We start from the raw sequence: 18,998 nt of genomic DNA on the forward strand, positions 1-18,998 counted from the left end.
AACAACAACAACTAAAATAGGTGTAAATTTGGCTAAGCCATGATTTTCAGAATAATTTATGTGATGTGTTGCAAATAGTGACTTCTGGTGACTTGTTTGATTCTTATATACCAGTGAGTCAGAACTGACCCATAACTAACCCACCAGTATGGGTCAAACCATGTACCTTTGAGTTAGCATTGCAGCTTCTTACCACTAGGCCACCAGAGCTCCCTTCCTTCTGTAGGTTATGGGCTGTTAACACCTTTTATCTCACAAGCATAAAAAGGGGATAGAGTAAATAGAAAAGGGGTCTTAGTCCCATCAAGAGAGAAGACAAGGACTGGGTGTGTCCTTTGGACCCTGCTTCTTGTGCTAGGAAGCTCTCTACACAGGGAGGACCAACATATATGGAGGTTTCCAAACCTACAGATATTCAAAGAGATAAGGACCTTTCTTAGGGAGAAAGTCTTATAGAGCCAACACCTTCAGTTTGGACGTTTATAATCCTAAAGAGAAGTTCTAGTAGGATGTTATTTTTGTTGTGTACTATAGAGTTGGAACTGACTTATACCAGATCCTTTGGGTTTTCAGAGGTCACACTGGAGGAGATTGACCAGCCTTCTGCATAGTGGCTGGTGGCCTTGAACTGTGTACCTTCAGGATTGCCGCACAGCTTCTTGCCACTGGGCCACCAGAGCTTCCATAGCGTGTAGCTAGTTGCACGACTAACACAAAGGCTGTTTCTCTGGTGCTTTTAATCTACCAGCAGCTCTGAGGGAGAATGATAGATCAGCTCCTTCCATGCAGTTAGAGACCCAATGGGTGTAGGCTACGAGTTGGCATTGACTCTGGGCAGTGAGTGTGAGTTTTGAATTTGGAACCTCTTAAACTATGTGTATTGATAATTTGTTCTGCTAAGATTAGCAGCAGATCAGTTATAAGAAGTGTGGCATCAGTGTTGTCCCAAGTGCTTGACTTGCTGCTGTATAGTTCCATGATTTCTGACATCAGCTGTTCAATCTATGTCCTTGGGTTTGATGGGTCCCTGAAGGTCTCCTAGAGACTCAGACCCGTCAGAGCAATGACTTTTGCAATTGTGGATATGCAGGCAGGTTTTTTTAGAGACTGTTGAGCATTGTAACTGATCCGTTAAAGGCAGATGTACTAAAAAGAGAAATGAGAGGTCGCATGAGCTTCTATAAGCAGGAAAGGGGCTTATATTCCATCTTCATCTTTTCTCCTTAATACAATAAATATCTCATCACAGTATAAAGAGTTAATCACTGGGTAGAAAAGACATTTTGAATTATTAATGTTGGACACTGAGACTATGTGAGAACTGATTTATTTGTTGTAACAAAGATAACTTTTATTATATTTGTTATAATAGCTCTAGATAACCAGAGAAACAAAGTTCTAGAGTCTTTCTGAAAAATGGAGAGAAGATAAAAACTGGCTCTGATATGGACCAAAATCAAACCCCAATCCCTCTGTGTTAGAGTAAAAATTCTCTGCAGGAATGTCTTGGCTTTAATCTTTATGGAAGTAGACCAGCAGATATTTTCCCCCCTGGGGTACCAGTAGGTGACTTGGAAGTTACAGACAGAAGGTAGTAGTTTAGGTCAGCAGTTGATCATTTGTGTCATTCCAGGATTTCCTGAGATAAACTGGAAGATCTAGGACAAAAATACACACTTCTGCCAACAAATTGATTCCAAGTTATGGTAAATCCACGTGAGTTAGAGTAGAGTCGTGCTGTGTAGGGTTTGCAATGGGTGGCCTTTGAGAAAGACACCATGAGATTAGAGGTTATTTTTTCTCAATTTGAATAGACAAGGTAATCGTGAGATGCCGATGTTGGCAGCACACACAATAATAGTGCCAAGATTGTGAGGAAGGGGGCGACGGAGTGGTGCGTACAGGTTCTGGAGAAGGGCACTCCCTGGGCACCCTGTGAAACACTGCAGCATGGTCAGGGTGCCAGATGCCCAGAATGTGCTGAGTTTGGGAATTAATCTGATCTTGTGGATCAATTGTAATCGACTTGTGTCGCACAGATTTTGTCATTTCTGCAGGAGCCTTTGATTGAAAGTCATTGGTACCTAATGCCATTTCTTAACATGCACAGTGCTGTGAAAAGATATTTCTTTGCTCAATATAATCAAACTCTTTCTACTTCCTTTTTAGAATCAGTTCCCTTTAACTTCTTTCTCATTATATTTTTAATTTTTTCTTATTGTGCAAGTGACTCGACGGCCCATAACAAAAAATAATTGTGCAGTATCTTCAACGTGTTTGTAAAGGTAGCATCCTTCCTCGTGTGGCAGCCCTTAGGGTTGAACATGTGTCTCATATTGGGTTATTCCTGTTTTAACATAGACCTCAGGCACAGTAGATAGAGCAGGCAATGTTTTGTCCATTTCAGCAAGGAAGCAAACAGATTTGCCAAGTGACTCAGTGCTTCCCAGAGGCAGACTAAGTGGAAGAAGTCCAGGCTTCTGCTTTCGATTGTTTCCATCACACTGTTCTTTCTTTCAGGGCTGCTTTCTTCACTGTTGCCTGATCTCAGCATGTGTCTAGATGGTTTCATCCTCAGAAGTAAGTCCGGGGTAAGTCAGGGATAACGTCTAACCTCCTTCACTACACTGCCACCACAGTGCTTTAGTGCCCTTTCCAGTGGAAGCGCGTTTTTTTGCTCAAAGTGAAACATCTTTTCATTTTTATTTCTGGAGTTGAATATTGGATTGCAAAGCTCTTTATTCTTTCTCCTACAGTTAAGGTAAATGGTAAGTCAATACAATACTTAGCTTAATGGCATTTCAAGTATTGGGTCTAATATCATGACAATACCCAACATTTCTTTTCTGACTTTAGTTAAATTAGATCTTTTACACACACACACACACACACACACACACACACACACACGCACGCACACACAGAGTACCCGACTTTGGTTAAATTAGATCTCTTTTTTAGACACACACACACACACACACACACACACACACACACACAGAGGCAGTACCTGAGTGTGCTATTCAGCCGACTGACTGCTGAGAGGTGAAACATGCCTTCTCATTTCTTGACATTCTAATGGATTGTAGATCCCTAGGAATGAGATGAAAGTGGATTTCTCATATAACACTCAAGGGTGCTCTGATGATCTAGTGGTATGAACCTCTTCTGCAACCTTCAAAGCATGCAGTTCAAATCCACAAAGCTACTCTTTAGGAGAAGGATGGGCATACTCCTCCCGTGTGATTTAGTGCCTCTAAAAACCCACTGGCAGGTCAACTGTGAGTTTGTTCTGACTTGATAACACACAGCAACAATGTATAAAACCTGATTATTGCGTTGAGGATCAAGATCTCCTGATTCATTTATTGAATCAATTTAAAACAATATTGTGTAGCACACCATTGACATCAAGTGCATTCTGTCTCTTTACAACACTCCAACAGGTTTCCAAGGCTGTGAAGCTTCCCAGGAGTACCTGGTGGATGCAAACCACTGGTCTTTCTGTTAGTATCCCAACATAATGTGCGTTATTCTACCAGGGCTTAACAGAACCAGTCAGTTTTACCTTTTATGAGTATACTGAAATGGCAATTAAAAAGAACATTTGGAATATAGAGAAAAATAGTTTTAGATTATCAATGTTTTCCTCTCCAGATCAATCTCAAAATAAATCAGTTACATGTTGTTTCAACCACAAAAAAAGTCTGACTTAACAAAATGGAATTTCAAAATGATGTTTTGGAAAAAAGTTTTAAAAAATCATATTTGCAGGATAAATCTCAGAGAAACTTTTTAATTTAATACATTTTCTTGACAAGGTAATTATCTTCAGTAGGAGAAGCTGGCTGAATTATGCCACTGAGTACAAAGAAATATTAACCTACACCAAAATACCAGAATGGTGATGGTGAAAATCAGCTGTGTGTGTAAAGTCCACAGTATAAACAAAATCTCTTATCTGTTAATGACCCTATTTTGCAGATTATATCACTTGATCCTCTTATTAACTCAATAAGGAAAACCTAGCCAATAAAATGATATGAAAATATAAAGGTGATAGTGTAAGATATGTAAGATGAAATGATTTTGACAATTCATCAAATGAAAAGTATCTGTAATATTTACTTACCTAATACTGTTAATCTCCTCATAAGCACCAGCATTTCATTTTTTCACTGATGATCACTGTTCCCTAGCTCTGAGTTTATGTGATTTGATTTTTCTAACCAGATGACATGACCAGGCTTAGCCAATGAGACTCTCTATAACATTATCAGAAGATAGACACTCTCCTCTCTCTCTCACTCTCCAACTATTTCTCCATGTAGCTATATACTTTGTTATATAATATACAACTTGTTGGGCTGCTAGTCAACAGATCAGTGGTCCATTCCACCACCCACTCCGTAGGAGGTAAGCAATCTCCTACTGTAAAAATCCACAGAAACACAATAGAGGGTTATTATGAGTTGAAATTTACTTGATGTCTTTGAATTTGTTGTGCTGTTGTTAGGTGCCATTGAGTCAAATACAACTCGGACTGACACAATAAACAACAGATTTTAACTCTGTCCTATTCTATGTCATCTTTACTGTGTCAATCCATCTCATTGATGGCCTTCCTCTCATTCACTGACCCTACACCTTTCTGAGCCTGATGTCCGTCTCCAAGGAATAGTCTCTCCTAGCAACATGCCCAAAGTATGTGAGATGAAGCTTCACCATCCTTGCTTCCAAGGAGCATTGAGCATAGTCCATAAAGTATTGGAATGCTAATAGAAAGGTAAACAGTTGGAATCTACCTGAAAAAATATGATCAGTCTCCTCACATAACGAAACCTGGTGGAGGGTTACTGTTTGTTGGAAATGACTTAACAGACTCAGGTTTGGGCTTGTTTGGATATATGTGTGTATAAATATATATCTCAGGTAATAAAGACAAAGTAACTTCAAAACTGTTCAGTGTCAACTGAATAAAGTCATCAGAGGATATCAAAGTGGGGGATAGAGAGAAACTTACTGATTTCTGAGAGCCTGGACCCCACCTCCTGTGAGGAAATTATTTTGATAATTGGGGAAAAGTGTTTACTTTAGGTGGATGCCATGCTTGTCAAATAAATACCACTCTGTATACTGCATTGAAACAGATGATTAGTTTAAAGGCGATATGTGATTGGTTATTATGGCTATGAAGGGAGTCCAGAGTGAAGGTTGCATAGTGGAGTGTACTTAGGAGGTGGGGTGGGGATTGTATACCAATAAAGGAATTTATCTTTTACTTTTCAGAGAGAGGAGTGAACCAGGGAGAAGGGGTGGGCAGGGAGAAAAATGCAACAATGAATGAATGGAAAGCCAAAATCTCTGTTAAATGTTCATTAAAATTAATGATTAAAAAAAAGAATAAGTAAAGTCAATTCCTATGAGAATATGATGTAGCATGTTCCAGAATGCCTGGCTTTGATGTTGAAGTATGAACTAGTTTTATGTATGTAGTGTCTGTTGCCATATATGTTTCTCATCTAGATCCAGCCAGTAGGCACAGTACTCTATAGACTTGCTGTATGAATCAGTAGTTTCTAGTTTTGTTCAAAGTTAATTGAAATAATTTTCTATCAGGTGAGTTTTTCAACTTGTAAAGGAAAGTGCAATTCTTCAAATGTCAGAATACAGGTATGAAATCGAGTGTGTAAAGATGGGGCCTCGCATGGAAATTGGTGGATTTCCAAAAATGAAATGGTTAAATTATAGCTTAATCGATCTTGGAATTCAGTCAGTGGTCTCTATGAAGGCTTTCTTTAGAGTTTTAGGTGAAATGGATCTGTGGTTTTAATTTTGTTTTGCTTTGATGGAAAAGTAGTGATTAATTTAGAAAATTAGTTGAGATGAATTTCAATTGAAATGGAATCATATATATATATGATAAAATCTAATGAAATAAATGTCTGAGACTAATCTTTACTGAAATAACTCTTTGGAATTAATTTATTTCTTCCATACTTCTTGCTCTGCTTAGTTTCTACCCATTATTAAGTAAGTTTTGCTAGAGTACACTTTTCTACAGAATTTTTATCATTCTTGACATGGTGTTTATACAGCTGTAATTTTATTGCTTTCTTGATTACCCTTCTCTGCTTTAACTGTATTTTTTTTTTTGTGTGTGTGTGTGGTTTAGGAAAAGGTTTGCAGAGCAAATTAATTTCAAATTCAATAATATATACATATTTTATGTCATTGATTGACTCGTGTCTCCTAAAAGTATGGATGCAATGACATAGCATGGAAGCTGTGTAATAGTCCACTGTGATATGATAAAGAGTTGCAAAAGGATTAAAGATGGAATGCAGCACATTCCTGGGCAGATAGAGGTAAAGTTTCTCTCAGGCGTGTATTATAAAGTCTTTGGTATCACTGGAGATAGAAGGAAGCCAGCTGGGAGAGAAACATTAACACCACCAAGAAAGAATTACCAGGAGGGGGATGTGTGATTTTGAGCCCAGAATCTTGTGCATGGAAGTTTTTGACATTAGAAAATGTTAATCTCCAAGGAACACCTAGCTTACAGATGTTGAAGGAAAACATGGCTTTCCTTCACAAGGAACAGAGAGAGAGAGAAAACAAGAGAGCAGGCCTTTCTCTAGAGCTAGAACCATGAACTTGGACATCCAGCTATCTAAAGAGTAAGAGGATAAGTTGGTCCATGTGATCCACTTGTAGTATCTCTGATATAATAGTACATGAGAACTAGAACATTTTGTTTTGTGACTGTTACCTTTTTCCTGGATTTCCTACTTCTATTTCCTCACCTTTTCATCCATATCTTGCCTCTGGCCTTTCTTTTTGGATGAACACTGCTTACTTGGTTTCCTATGGTTGATTGATAGGAGGAGTATGTTTTTCATGACGGTCGTTGTTCACATTGGAGGTCTTGTACTGAGTGGATGAACGATGACTTCTAGAAGTGGATTCAATGTCAGGCTTGAAGGGTTTCTAAGGGCCACAGTGTCATGGGCCCCACCAGTCTCTATTGGACCAGTTAGCAGAATTTTTTATGATCATGAATTTTGTTCTACATTATTTTCCCTACTTTTATCAGGATATTTTTTTATGATCCTGATTAGTTTTAGTTAGTTGTGGTAAGCAGACACTGTCTAGTTCTTCTGGTCTTAGACTAGTGAAGATTATGGTTCATGCATCTTTTAGACTCTTGTTCCCTTGAGTCTTTGATTTTCTACACTCTTTGCTTCTTGTAGGAAGAGACCAATGGTACCTTAGATGACTGTGTGTAGGTTTTTAAGACTGTGGTGTTCACCAAAAGAAGATGGATCACGTTGTCTTTGAGGACTACGTTATTCTGATTGTACTAGTTGTCCCCTGGGACTGTGATCCTAAATCTTGCCTCAAGCACACGGACTCACTCTCTCTAGGTGTTGGATTGTTGCTATAAAGTTTGGAAAATGTTGCCCTTGTATACTCTTCTATATTCCTTGATATATTTTAGCACATACAGTTCTGTAAATGGATAATTACCTGCCAGTCATACATAGGTTGTTGCTAGGACAACCACCTCTCGTAGTGACCCTGTCTGTGCATAACAAATTAGGACCTTGCCTCATCACGTACCATCACCACAATCTCCACTGTGTTCAAGCCCGTCATTGTGATTTCATCAATCCAAATCGTGGAGGGTCTTCCTCGCCTTTGCTGACCCTTTACCTTTTTCAGCATGATACTGTTTTCTCCCTAAGGAATGGCCCCTCAGGACAGCATGACCAGAATGTATGAGACAAAGTTTAGCATTTTTACCTCTAAGGAACACCTCGGTTATACTTCCTTCAAGACACATCTGTTTTTTCTTTTAGCAGTCCATAATGTGTTCAGCGCTCAACTCCAATCCCACAATTTAAAAGCATCTGTTCTTCTTTGGTCTTCTTTATTCACTATCCGGCTTTCACATGCATGTGGAGTGACTGGAAATACTGTGGTTTAGATCAGGCATACCTTCATCTTCAAACGGAAATGTTTACTCTTTAGCATTTGGAAGAGGTTCTTGATAGCAGATTTCCCAAGAACAACATCTCTTTTAATTTTTTTCATTGCTGATACCATCAAGAAGACAGAGATTCTCACCACTGGGCCAATTGGCAGCAACGTGAGAGATGGAGAAGAGATTGAGGTTGTTAACAACTACAGCTTGCTCAGTTGCACAATTAACACTCTGGGCACCAGCAGTCAGGAAATCAAAAGACTAGTTGCATTGGGAAAGTCTGCTTTGGAGGGACCTCTCCAGAGTGCTGAAAGGCAACAGTGTCAGTCTAGAGACTAAGGTGCACCTAATCCAGGCCATGGTCTTTGCTATTACTTGCTATGCATCAGAGAGCTGGACAGTGACTAAGGATGACAGAAAAATTTATGCCTTCAAATTATGATGCTGGAGAAGAGTTTTGAACATACCATGAACTACCAAGAAAGCAAATAGGTCTGTTTTGGAGAGATTGAAGCCAAGTCTTTCCTTGGAGGCTGGGATCTTGACGTTCCATCTCACATACTTTGGACACATGGCCAGGAAAAACAGGTTTCTGGAGAAGGAGAGCATGCTTGGAAGGGTGGAAGGACTGAACAGGAGAGGAAGATCCCAGATGAAATGGATTGATACAGTGAGTGGGGCAATGGGGTGTGTCAAAATTGGTGACACTGGTTCAGGATAAGGAAGGGTTCAGAGCTTCTCTACATAAGGTCACTATAGGTTGCAGGCAACTCGATGGCACATAACATCAACACCAACACCATGGTTGTTGATTGTGACTCCAAGTAAAATTATGGACAACTTTTATCTTTTCTCCATCTATCATGATGTTGCCTATTGGTCCAGTGGTGAGGAATTTTTTTTCTTTGTGTTGAGATATAATCCATATTGAAAAGTGCAGGTTGGGGTTTGGGTTTTTTTTTTTTTTAAAATCATCTTCAGTTAAGTATTTAAGTCTTCTTCAGTTTCTGCAAACAAAATTCTGTTATCTGCCTAAAGCATATTGCCGGCGAATCTTTCTCCAATCTTGATGCCTCGTTCATACCTAGGTCCTCCTAACCTTATGTTTGACAGAACGAAAACCTGCCCTGTCGTGTTCCATCCTCACAGCCTCTGCCCTGCTTGGGCTGAGGCTTGTAACCACTACGTCCGGTCATATAGTCCTGGTCTTAACTGTGGCTGACTTTCCCTGGCTTGTGGAATGCCTGTTTTTACTATCTGTAAAGAAAAAAGACAAACACATATTTCCACTTCCACCAGGAGTGGGGTTGAAAAGATAACCAGCTGTGGAATAGGAGTTAGAGCCCAATAACTCCTTAGATAAAATGAATTGATTCTCCTCTTTTTAGCTCCACTTTCCCTTAAATTCTAGTTTCCCAGGTATGTCTAAGACCTAAGAATTTCATATATTAGCTTCTGTGGTGCAAATTAGGCTGCTTCTGAGCTTCCTCTACAGTTGCTTTGGGACTCAGTGTTCTTGCTGAAGCTGGTTTAGCAAGAAGAATGTATACAGGCAAGAAGCAACTAAGCTTTCCTTAAGTTGCTCCTTGTCCAAATACATTTCCGTTTTAGAAATTATGCTGCTGTTTCAGTCTTTCCTCTGTTCTTCATCCTTGTGGTCCTAAGTCTCAAATAAAATGCAATTTCTAGTTTCCACGAGGATTCAGAAGGGAGCCCAAGCAAATGCCTGTGTTCACCCTGCCATCATTATCTAGAAGCCTGGAGAAGCATCTTTTATCAAGTTATTTCTTTCCTGGAGCAAAGTCAAGCTGGGCTCTGTGAATTTTCCCCACACAACTTCTGGCTGCCTAATCATTCATGTCAATTTATATCATATTCTCTTTTTATATTTCCTGATGGTCTTCATTTCCCAAGTTGTGGTGAATATGTTTTTAAATTTTTTTTTCTTTATGGATATATTTTGATGGGTTGAAAGAGGATGTCTTCCAGTTGTCCAGCCAGAGACCATTTGGCATAGAAACCACTGATTTTGTGTAGAAAATTGCATGGCATGATTGAGCAAAAAGCTGAAATTGGGGATGCTGGCTTCGAAGATTATATTCATTACAAGACAAGGCCTTTTACAACGTTTTAAGAAATGACTTTTTCTATCACCTCAGGCCCATTTCAGTCCAAAGCATCAACATCAGAAGTGCTCCATGAGTGTGCGTAAGCGGTGCCTTTTCTGAGAACTTATCTTACGGTAAAAGTCTTCAAAGAGGTGTCTACTGATACCATAGCGCTCCCTGCGCTGGATAATAGCAGTAAGTGCCTTGACTCCAAAGTATTATCTGTAAATTGATGGGACAAACCTTGTAACTCGGTTTCTGACCTCTCCATTTCTAAGTTCAGACTCATTTATGTAACTGCCACCTGGATGCCTATTGCTATTAGGTGCTCTTAAATCAACCCGGGTCCGACTCCTGACGCTCCAGGGTACAGCACTGTGTTCTTCCGCTCCCTTCTCACACGCTCTGCTGTGCCGAAGCCCGTTCTGCAGTCACGGCGTCAATCTGTCTTGTTGAAGATCTTCCTCTTTTTCACTCATATGCTAATCTACAAAAACACGTTTGTTTGTTTGTTTTCTCTCCAGAACTGGCGAAGAGTCATATTCTTTTTTTCTCCCACTACAACTTTCTTAGGACGCTCTGGTGGCCGAGTTGTAAGACGCTGGACTGTAATCACAAAGGCGCATGGTGTGAATTCATCAGCTATTTTGTGGAAGTAGCTCCCATGGGCATTATCCTCCTACGGCCTCTGGAATCCCACTAGTGGGTCAGCTGTGGGTTGGTTCTGTCATGACACAAACAACAACGACAACAACTTTCTTCTCAGGTTCCCCGCTCCCCCATATCTTACTAAACAATTACAAAAGCATTTGATGCAGGGCTCAAAGTGTGTGACATGAATTGAAGTTCAACATCAAGAAAATGAAGATTCTCACCATGGACCTATTGACAGTGTTGTGATAGATGGAGAAGAGATTGAGATTGTTAACAGTTTCGTCTGGCTCAGGTCCTTAGTCTTGGCATCAGCAGTCAGGAAATCAAAATATGAATTGCATTAGGGAAATCTGCAATCAGGGACTTCTCCAGAGTGCTGAAGAGTAACGATGTCAAGCTAGAGCCTAAGGTGCATCTGATCCAGGCCATGGTCTTCACAATCACTTGCTATGCATCAGAAAGTTGGACGATGACCAAGGATGACAGAAGAAGAATTGATGCCTTTGAACTGTGGTGCTGGAGAAGAGTTCTGAACATACCTCGGACTGCCAAGAGAACTTACTGGTCTGTCCTGGAGAGGGTGAAAAAAGACTGTTCCTTGGAGACAAGGATTTTGAGATTCTTGCTTGGTGACTCAGTCATTGGAGAACATTTCAAGCTTGGAAGGGTGAAGGGACAACACAGGAAAAGACCCTGGATGAGATAGATTGATACAATAACTAGAGTAATGAGAGTACGTGTGCCAGAGATACTGAGGTTGGCTCAGGATAGAGCATGATTAAGACCTGTTTTGCATAGGGTCACTAGGGGTCACAGTCAACTTGATGGCACATAACAACAACAACAATCCAAGACTATAAAGGTCATGTCTATGATTTCTTCCAAGTTTTTATCATTTTAGCTCTCATCTTGAGGTTATTATATAAACAGTTTAAGGATCCCTGGTGGCACAATGATTAAGCATTTGGCTGCCAATTGAAAACAAGGTTTGAAAGTACCCAGCTGATCCTCTGGAAAAAAAGTTAATCATTTAACTGAATTTCCTCACAGGGAACTGGAAGCATCTAGGGTCAGATTAATCAGTGTTGTTGTTAGGTGTCCTTGTGTTCACTGAGACTCACAGTGACCCTATGAACAGCAGCTTGCCAAAAGTCTTCTTCTCTTTCTCTGAGACTCCACCTTTTCCAGCACGATTCTTTTCCCAGCTAAGTGCTGACCCTTCCTGACAGCTGGTCCAAAGCACGTGTGAGGAAGTCTCACTATCCTTGCCTCGAAGGAGGACCCTCCTAGACAGATTTGCTTGTTCTTTTGGCAGTCCAGGACATGGTCAGGACTCTGGTTTTAAAACCACAATTACTCAGTAAGCAAGTTATTCATTTTACTAATGGTTCTGAAGTAGTTCAACACAGATTAGTGAATAAATCCAAGTAAGCTGGAACTCACCTTGATTATTGGGCAGTTTCCCCTGGAGACCCAATTACCAGGTATTTCATGCCAGTCATGACTGTTGGCTGAGGCTTTGGAGAGGGCTGGTTCCTGAACCCCTGGAAGTCTGTACCTAGAAGTAGGGGTCGCTTCCAGCACAGGCGCCTTGGAAGGACCCCATGTTCAGTACAGGGGGGTTGAAAGCAAAGGACCACTCCTAGAAGGAGCTCCAGGCATCTGCAGAACTCACAACTCCAAATGCACAACAGAGTGGCCTTGGCAGCTGGTGAGGCAAATGATATGCTAATCTAGACAGAACAGTGCTGGGCAGATGGCAGAATCTGGTGCCCAGTGTGATACATCTCTAAGCTACCACAACAATGCCTGCCATTGCCTCTTTGGGCCGAAGTGACCTCTTCTGGAAGATTCAGTTAAGGCTTTTAATGCTTGAAGAGTCTTGTATATGAAGCAAATGAATCATTGAGCAGGCGTTAGTTTTATTTTTACTAAATGAAGGCATGCATGTCACTTGTACAGGAAGGGTATGATGGGATGATTCAGGTCTTTTATATTGGCATTTCCCTTTTGTAATTGGACCTCTGATCTTGCCGACATTACTTCTAGGTGGTTGGGTGTGAGCGATATAGTTAATCTTCACCAGGTTGGAGATGACTTCATTTTTAGAATCTGTTTTTTGTTAAGATGACTGAGAATGATCAGGGGTGAGTCTGTAACTGGCAAGAATCTTGGTTATTGATGTGCACATTGTAGATCTCCTTTCAATATTTTCTGGCCACCATAACCTTTCTATAGCCTTGTGGAAGTAATACTGCAAGCTGTCTCTATAATTTAGTTCTCCTGGCCCTAAGTTAGGTCTCATGCCCATTGAACATGCTTCTCCTCCAGGAAATTATTGAGGACATTGTTGATACTAGGGACAAACGTGTATAAAGCAATGAATAGCCCTAAGCTTTAATCCTGAAAGTCTCATAAAATCTGGCAGCATAGAATTTCTGACCTTCAAATCTCTGAAAGTGACAGCTGTGCATGTGACAGTGTGACAGTAGTCACTTGATTAATTATAGATGCAGCTATAAAAGATTACGTAAAACAATGACATGTTAAGCCTAGGTAATATATGATATGTATACACGTGCATGCACACACTCTTATAATTAATTAATGTATTAATATTTATTCCAGACATTTTTGGTATTTGCTTTTATTTTTGTATCTTTTAGAGCAGCACAGAATAACGTCTCGGTACCAGCTTTGACCATGCTTGTTGATTTAGCATTGGAGTACTTGTAAGCTCTGGAGTAGGATGGCCCATGAATGATTGGGTAGACACATGAGTTGGATCTGAGTAATTGCCCCTCATCAGTGACTGAACTGTGATTGTTCTGGAAGACAGTCAGGTGTCTAGATCAAAAAAAGCAGTGGATGCATATCTGTCTGGCCAGAGGATGCCAGGGGCAAATAGAAGATTGGAACAGTTTACTGGAGCAGAGCCCAGAACTTCATGCGGCTTTGCATGTCCAACTGGGGTTCAAAGGAACCAGATCTCTCAGGTAGCAGGATCAGTAGCCCAGGCAGGATTCAGGAAACCAGTAATAGGGAGTCAGACCTTCTTCTCGAACCAGTCAATCCTTAGTCTCATCCAGGGAGCTTTTCCTTGTTAGTGAAGAAGGCAGGACCACATGTGCCTGGCCAATTGGCGAGTCTTTCATTTACTCAAATGCTATGTGAGATTCAATACTTGCAACAACAGGGAGTGCCCTTTTTTGTAGTTGTGTGCTGCTGAGTTCCGACTCTCTCAAAGCTTACAGTCTACCGGCTAAAACAGACAGTAAATGTAGATGTTAGAGCCAGAGCCAGTGCCACGCTGGAAGTTAAAGCTAGTATGAAATGAAAAGGTCTCTAAACTCTCCTGAGTTTGAGTCATTGATGAATTCAGAGCCATATTTGAGATACAATGCAGGACTCTTTTTTATTATCCCTCTGGCCTTCCATCACTCCTAACGCAGGTCATTTCAACCCAGACAGCTCAGTCTCATCTCAGACCTGCCTGAAGTGGCTGAAGTGGGAGCAGTCAGTAAGTCTTTGGGTTTTTTCTTACTACTCATCGTGACGTGCTGGTGACATTATGATTCTGTGGGGACAGAGCCTACTGATGGCACCTCTCCCCTTTTCCAAGCTTTTCATTACTTGAGTCCTGCTTTGATCCCAGGAAAAAGTTCTGTATAGAATGTTTCTTTTCTCCACAGAAGGGATAGAATTCCTACTCTAGCTCCAATCCTAGTGACTTTCCGTGTGCTGCCTTGGACCTGTCTGACAGAGCCCCTTTGCACGTCTTTGATCTCGTGGTGTTCTTTTTTGGGGCCCATACCTTTCATCTGTAACTCAGCAGAGTAATTCTGAAAGGCCTTCCATCCTGCTTCGCCTCTTTTCTAGATGGAGTTCCAGGCCCAAGTTCGTATATTTCTTCTTGTATCCAGAATGCTGACCTTGGCTATAAAATGAATTTTCTTTGATTAAATCGTTGACTACATCTATATGATTCTTTAAGATGGACCTTCTTCTAGACTGGAACTTCCCTTGACATCTTAGCTTCTAAGAGTAATAATTACTTCATACCAGACCCAAATGAAATGCATATGCATGAGTAGATTTCTAGCTTTTATGTTAAATTGTGCATATTTTTTAAATAAAATATTTATTTTACACTGTTTTTCTTACAAAGTTCATCTATAAATTGTGCATCTTCTTATAGCAGGATGTTGGCTCTTCTACTTTGGATGTTATGGTTAATATTATTTTTTTTATCATGTTTTGTTTCGACCTCTTCAGGGGCAGCAAATTTAAGAAAAAATACCATAACAACAAAGTCCTCTGAAATAAAGGCATTTGTGTAATTTCCTGAACAAATAAATCCCTGACTCGTATTAATATAATCTTGATGGTTTATAGCTCTGTTGGTATATAACTCCATAGGGAGTTATGCTACTAATCCAAAGGTTCATATCCACCCATGGCTTTGTGGGAAAAAGATGGGCAATCTCTTTTCATGTGATTTACAGCCTCAAAAACTCAATGGAGAGGCTGCTATAAGTCAGTTCTGACTCAATAACAATGACTTTTTAAAAAAGATTTTGAAAATATATACATTTTGGGTAAATAATAAACCACACAAAGGAGGAAGGCGCTCTAGATATTTCTGTGGGATTCTTTATGTTTTCTTGTCTTGAACTGAAGTGTTCAATTTCTAAGATTTTTTTACTTCTGGAAACTATTCATACGTTTCATCATCATCAATATTGATGATCATCACTACTACAAAACATATTCAGTACATGTCGTAGAGAATAAGTATTCTTAGATAACACACCGGAATACTAAGGACATAGAGACAAGTTTTTGCCTGTAAAAAGCATCTTCTTCCCTCTTTTTATAACTGCTGGATTTTGGAAAAAGATTTATTAAGGGGAAATTGCTACAGTGTTAGTTAATGGAATATATTTCAAATCAAATCAGAGTTTCAAACATCAAAAGTGAACATTCTGATGTAAAATTTTCCTTTGAGGATGTGTTCCGTACACAGATGTATGTACATAGAATATTATGAAAAGTACAGTAAAAATACCTGGTGTGCCTAGAAATTGTTTGCTAGATTGTCAGTAGGTAGGAAGACGTGGTCAGCAGGGCCAAGGCAGAGAGGAAGAGGCTGAACTTGTGGCCTAGTGACAGTCCACTGACATGCCCACTGCCATCAAGTTGATTCTGACTCATGTTGTTATGCGTCCTCAAGCCACTATGAATTGTTGTTGTTTACTGTCAAGTCGTAACTGACTCATAGCTGACCCTCTGGCAGGGTTTCAGAGGTACTTTTTACAACTACGAGTTGTAGCGACCCTATAAATAACAGACTGAAGTTTGCCTTCCTTAAATCACATCCTCCCAGAATTTAGCAGGGCTCAGCTAACTGTTGGGGGAGTCAAGCAGCACAAGGCCTACATATATAACCAGCTTTGGGCCTGAGGGCTGTAGAACCAAGCGCCAAGAAAACAGCTCTTGCTCACTAGATCAAGAGGGGACATTGTTAAGTTGACGGACTTAAGGAACAAATCAGAGAGAATGAGAGAAAACTTAATGCAGCTTTATTAAAGGATAAGGGATAGGGGAGCTCCTGGGTGAGGTTCCTCATCCTGGAGATGCAGAATGGGGAGGTCACACCTCGAAGGTCTTGGGGAGGGTTTTTATAACGGAGTGTTTAGGGAAGGAAGGGAGGTACATTCCACTGTGATTTGTGGTTCTTCCATTAGCTCTGCCAGGCGGGCAAGGCCATTAGCTTTTCTTATCAGCGTTTGAATTCTTCATTCTCTCCCTTGGTCCCCTGTGTGGACCTAACAGATATCACCATCTCCTGGGAAATTATCCCACTGTGACAGCAGTGTGCCGAAAATGGAAGAGCAGAGGCACTAAGTCACAACAAGTCAGCCCTGGAGCAGAAGCTCGGTGGCCCTTTGTATATTTTCTTCTAATACTTTCCTCTGTCGTCTCCAGGAGCTGCCCTTTAGAATCCTCTGTCTCTATTACTTCAGCATTTCTTCCTTTTGTTTTCATTTGTTCATCTTCTAGTGCAAGTTTCAGAGTCTCTTCTCACATTTATTTTGGCTCTTCTTTCCCCCCTTGTCTTTGTAATGACCTTTTTCTTTCTTCTTAGGTGATCTCTTTGATGCCATCACATAATTTGTTAAGTCTTTGATTGTTAATGTTCAATGTATCAAATCTGTTATTGAGAAGGTTTTTAAATTTAGTTGAGACAGACTCAGAGGACTACACCAGTTCTCATGGACTTATCTTCATTTTCTTCAGCGTCAAGTTTGAACTTGCATGGGAATCATGATGGTCTGTTCTACAGTCAGCCTCTGGCCTGCCTTTGACTATTGCTGTTGAACTTCTCCAGGTATTTTTTCCAAGGAGCTCTGGTAGCTCAATTGTAAGGAGCTGTACTGCCAACTGAGAGGCAGGCAGTTCAAATCTACCAACAGCTCCACTGGAGAAAGATGAGAAATCTCCACCAGTACAATTTATAACCTCTGAAAACCTACTATCGGGGCAGCTGTGAGTTGGTTCTGACCTGATGGTAAGTTAATGGCAATGAAGCAATAACTCTTTGTACAGAGGTAGGAGGTTTGTTTCCTGTATAGTCCATCAGATAAGGTCCATGTTTAGAGCTGCTGTGATGGGTTATTTTCTCTGACTTATGACAATCGTATGTAACAATATGATTGTTCAATAGGGTTCTCATGGCTCTAAATCTTTATCAGTGTCCGCTGCTTGAGCTTTCTGTTATCCAAGTCGGTGAATTTTTCAAATTAATTTTTTTTTGTTAACATTCCCACACTTGATATTTGACACCTCCCTGTCTCCTCGTAATAGTTTACCAATAAGTGGAAATCTGGTAAAAAAATGAATGGAAAAATTAAGAATGAAGTTTATTTCCTGTAAATAACCTCAGAAATAATTATCTAGGTCAAGACCTCCATCTGAGGAAACAGACCCGCTTGGCAAAGCATGACTTATATGTTAATTATTGTAAACAACAATACAGAAAATAATAGAACACAAAATAAGAGATAGTCCATTCAGTGCCACAAATATTCATCAGCACTCTATGTTAAATGGTGTATTAGGAACCAAAAATACAAAGATGGATAGCACAGACATCTGGATTTATCTATAGGCAGAATAGTTAAAAATAGTTAAATCATAGCCAATGGTCATAGTCTTGGGAATTCTAACAATATTCTTTATCTTTACTTCCCCACCTATGCCAGGTCCAATCCAGACTCACAAATGACATTTTCTATCGTGTCTCTTTAATTGTTGTTTTCGTTATGTGTCATTATATTTTCCTAGGCTGTACTTTTTTACAGAAGCAAATTGCTTGGTCTTTTCTTCTATGGAATAGCTAATGATTTTGAACTGCCAATATTTAGGTTACTAGCTGAGTGTTAAAGCACCACGCTGCCAAGCATCTTTAATTTTCTGTAATCTGAAAGTTAGAAGCAAAGCCTTTTTATTCTTTCTTAGTATTGCTCGGTTATTTTTTGCTTGGTGTAAATCAGCTCTTTTGCATAATATTGTTTGATTTGAGTTTCTCTAATTTTAATGATTGAATTTGGGCTATGTACTTTTGACACAAAATGATATCATAAACATCTCAGTGTATCTTGTCCAGAGATACAGGATATTGATTTGTTTCATTACTGCTGGTATTACCTTTTATCCCTTGGTTAAGTGATGTTTGCTGAATTTCTCCACAGTAATATTACTACTTTTCCATTTGTAGTTAAATGAATAATCATGAGGGAGATATTTTTATACCATGTATCAAAATTTTGATAAATAAATACTCATTCCTCATTAAACATTTAGGAACTTGTTTTACTATCCCTTGATGGTGTTCTTACTCAACCTTTCTTTTTGTAGTTATTAGTGGACATTCTTCTACGAGAACTCTTCTTTCTCTTATCTATATCAATATGGGCTCATAGATTTTTGTTTTATTTAATGGACTAGAAGTTCTAGTGCAATCCCAAAGGCATGTGGTTTGAATCTACCAGCTGCTCTGTGAGAGAAAGATAGGCATTCTCCTGTCATGCAATTTATCTCCTCTGAAACTTGCTGGAGGGTCAGCTATGGGTTAGTTCTGACTCGATGGTAAACAACGACAACATCATCCCATTACTGGAGAGCTCTAGTGTCCCGTAGAGTAAGGAGTTGCCTACTAACTCACAGACTTGAGATTTTAATCTACC

This window comes from Elephantulus edwardii, unplaced genomic scaffold (genome assembly GCF_000299155.1).
Source record: "Elephantulus edwardii isolate Elephantulus edwardi_28Jun2011 unplaced genomic scaffold, EleEdw1.0 scaffold00103, whole genome shotgun sequence".
NCBI classification, from domain to species: domain Eukaryota; kingdom Metazoa; phylum Chordata; class Mammalia; order Macroscelidea; family Macroscelididae; genus Elephantulus; species Elephantulus edwardii.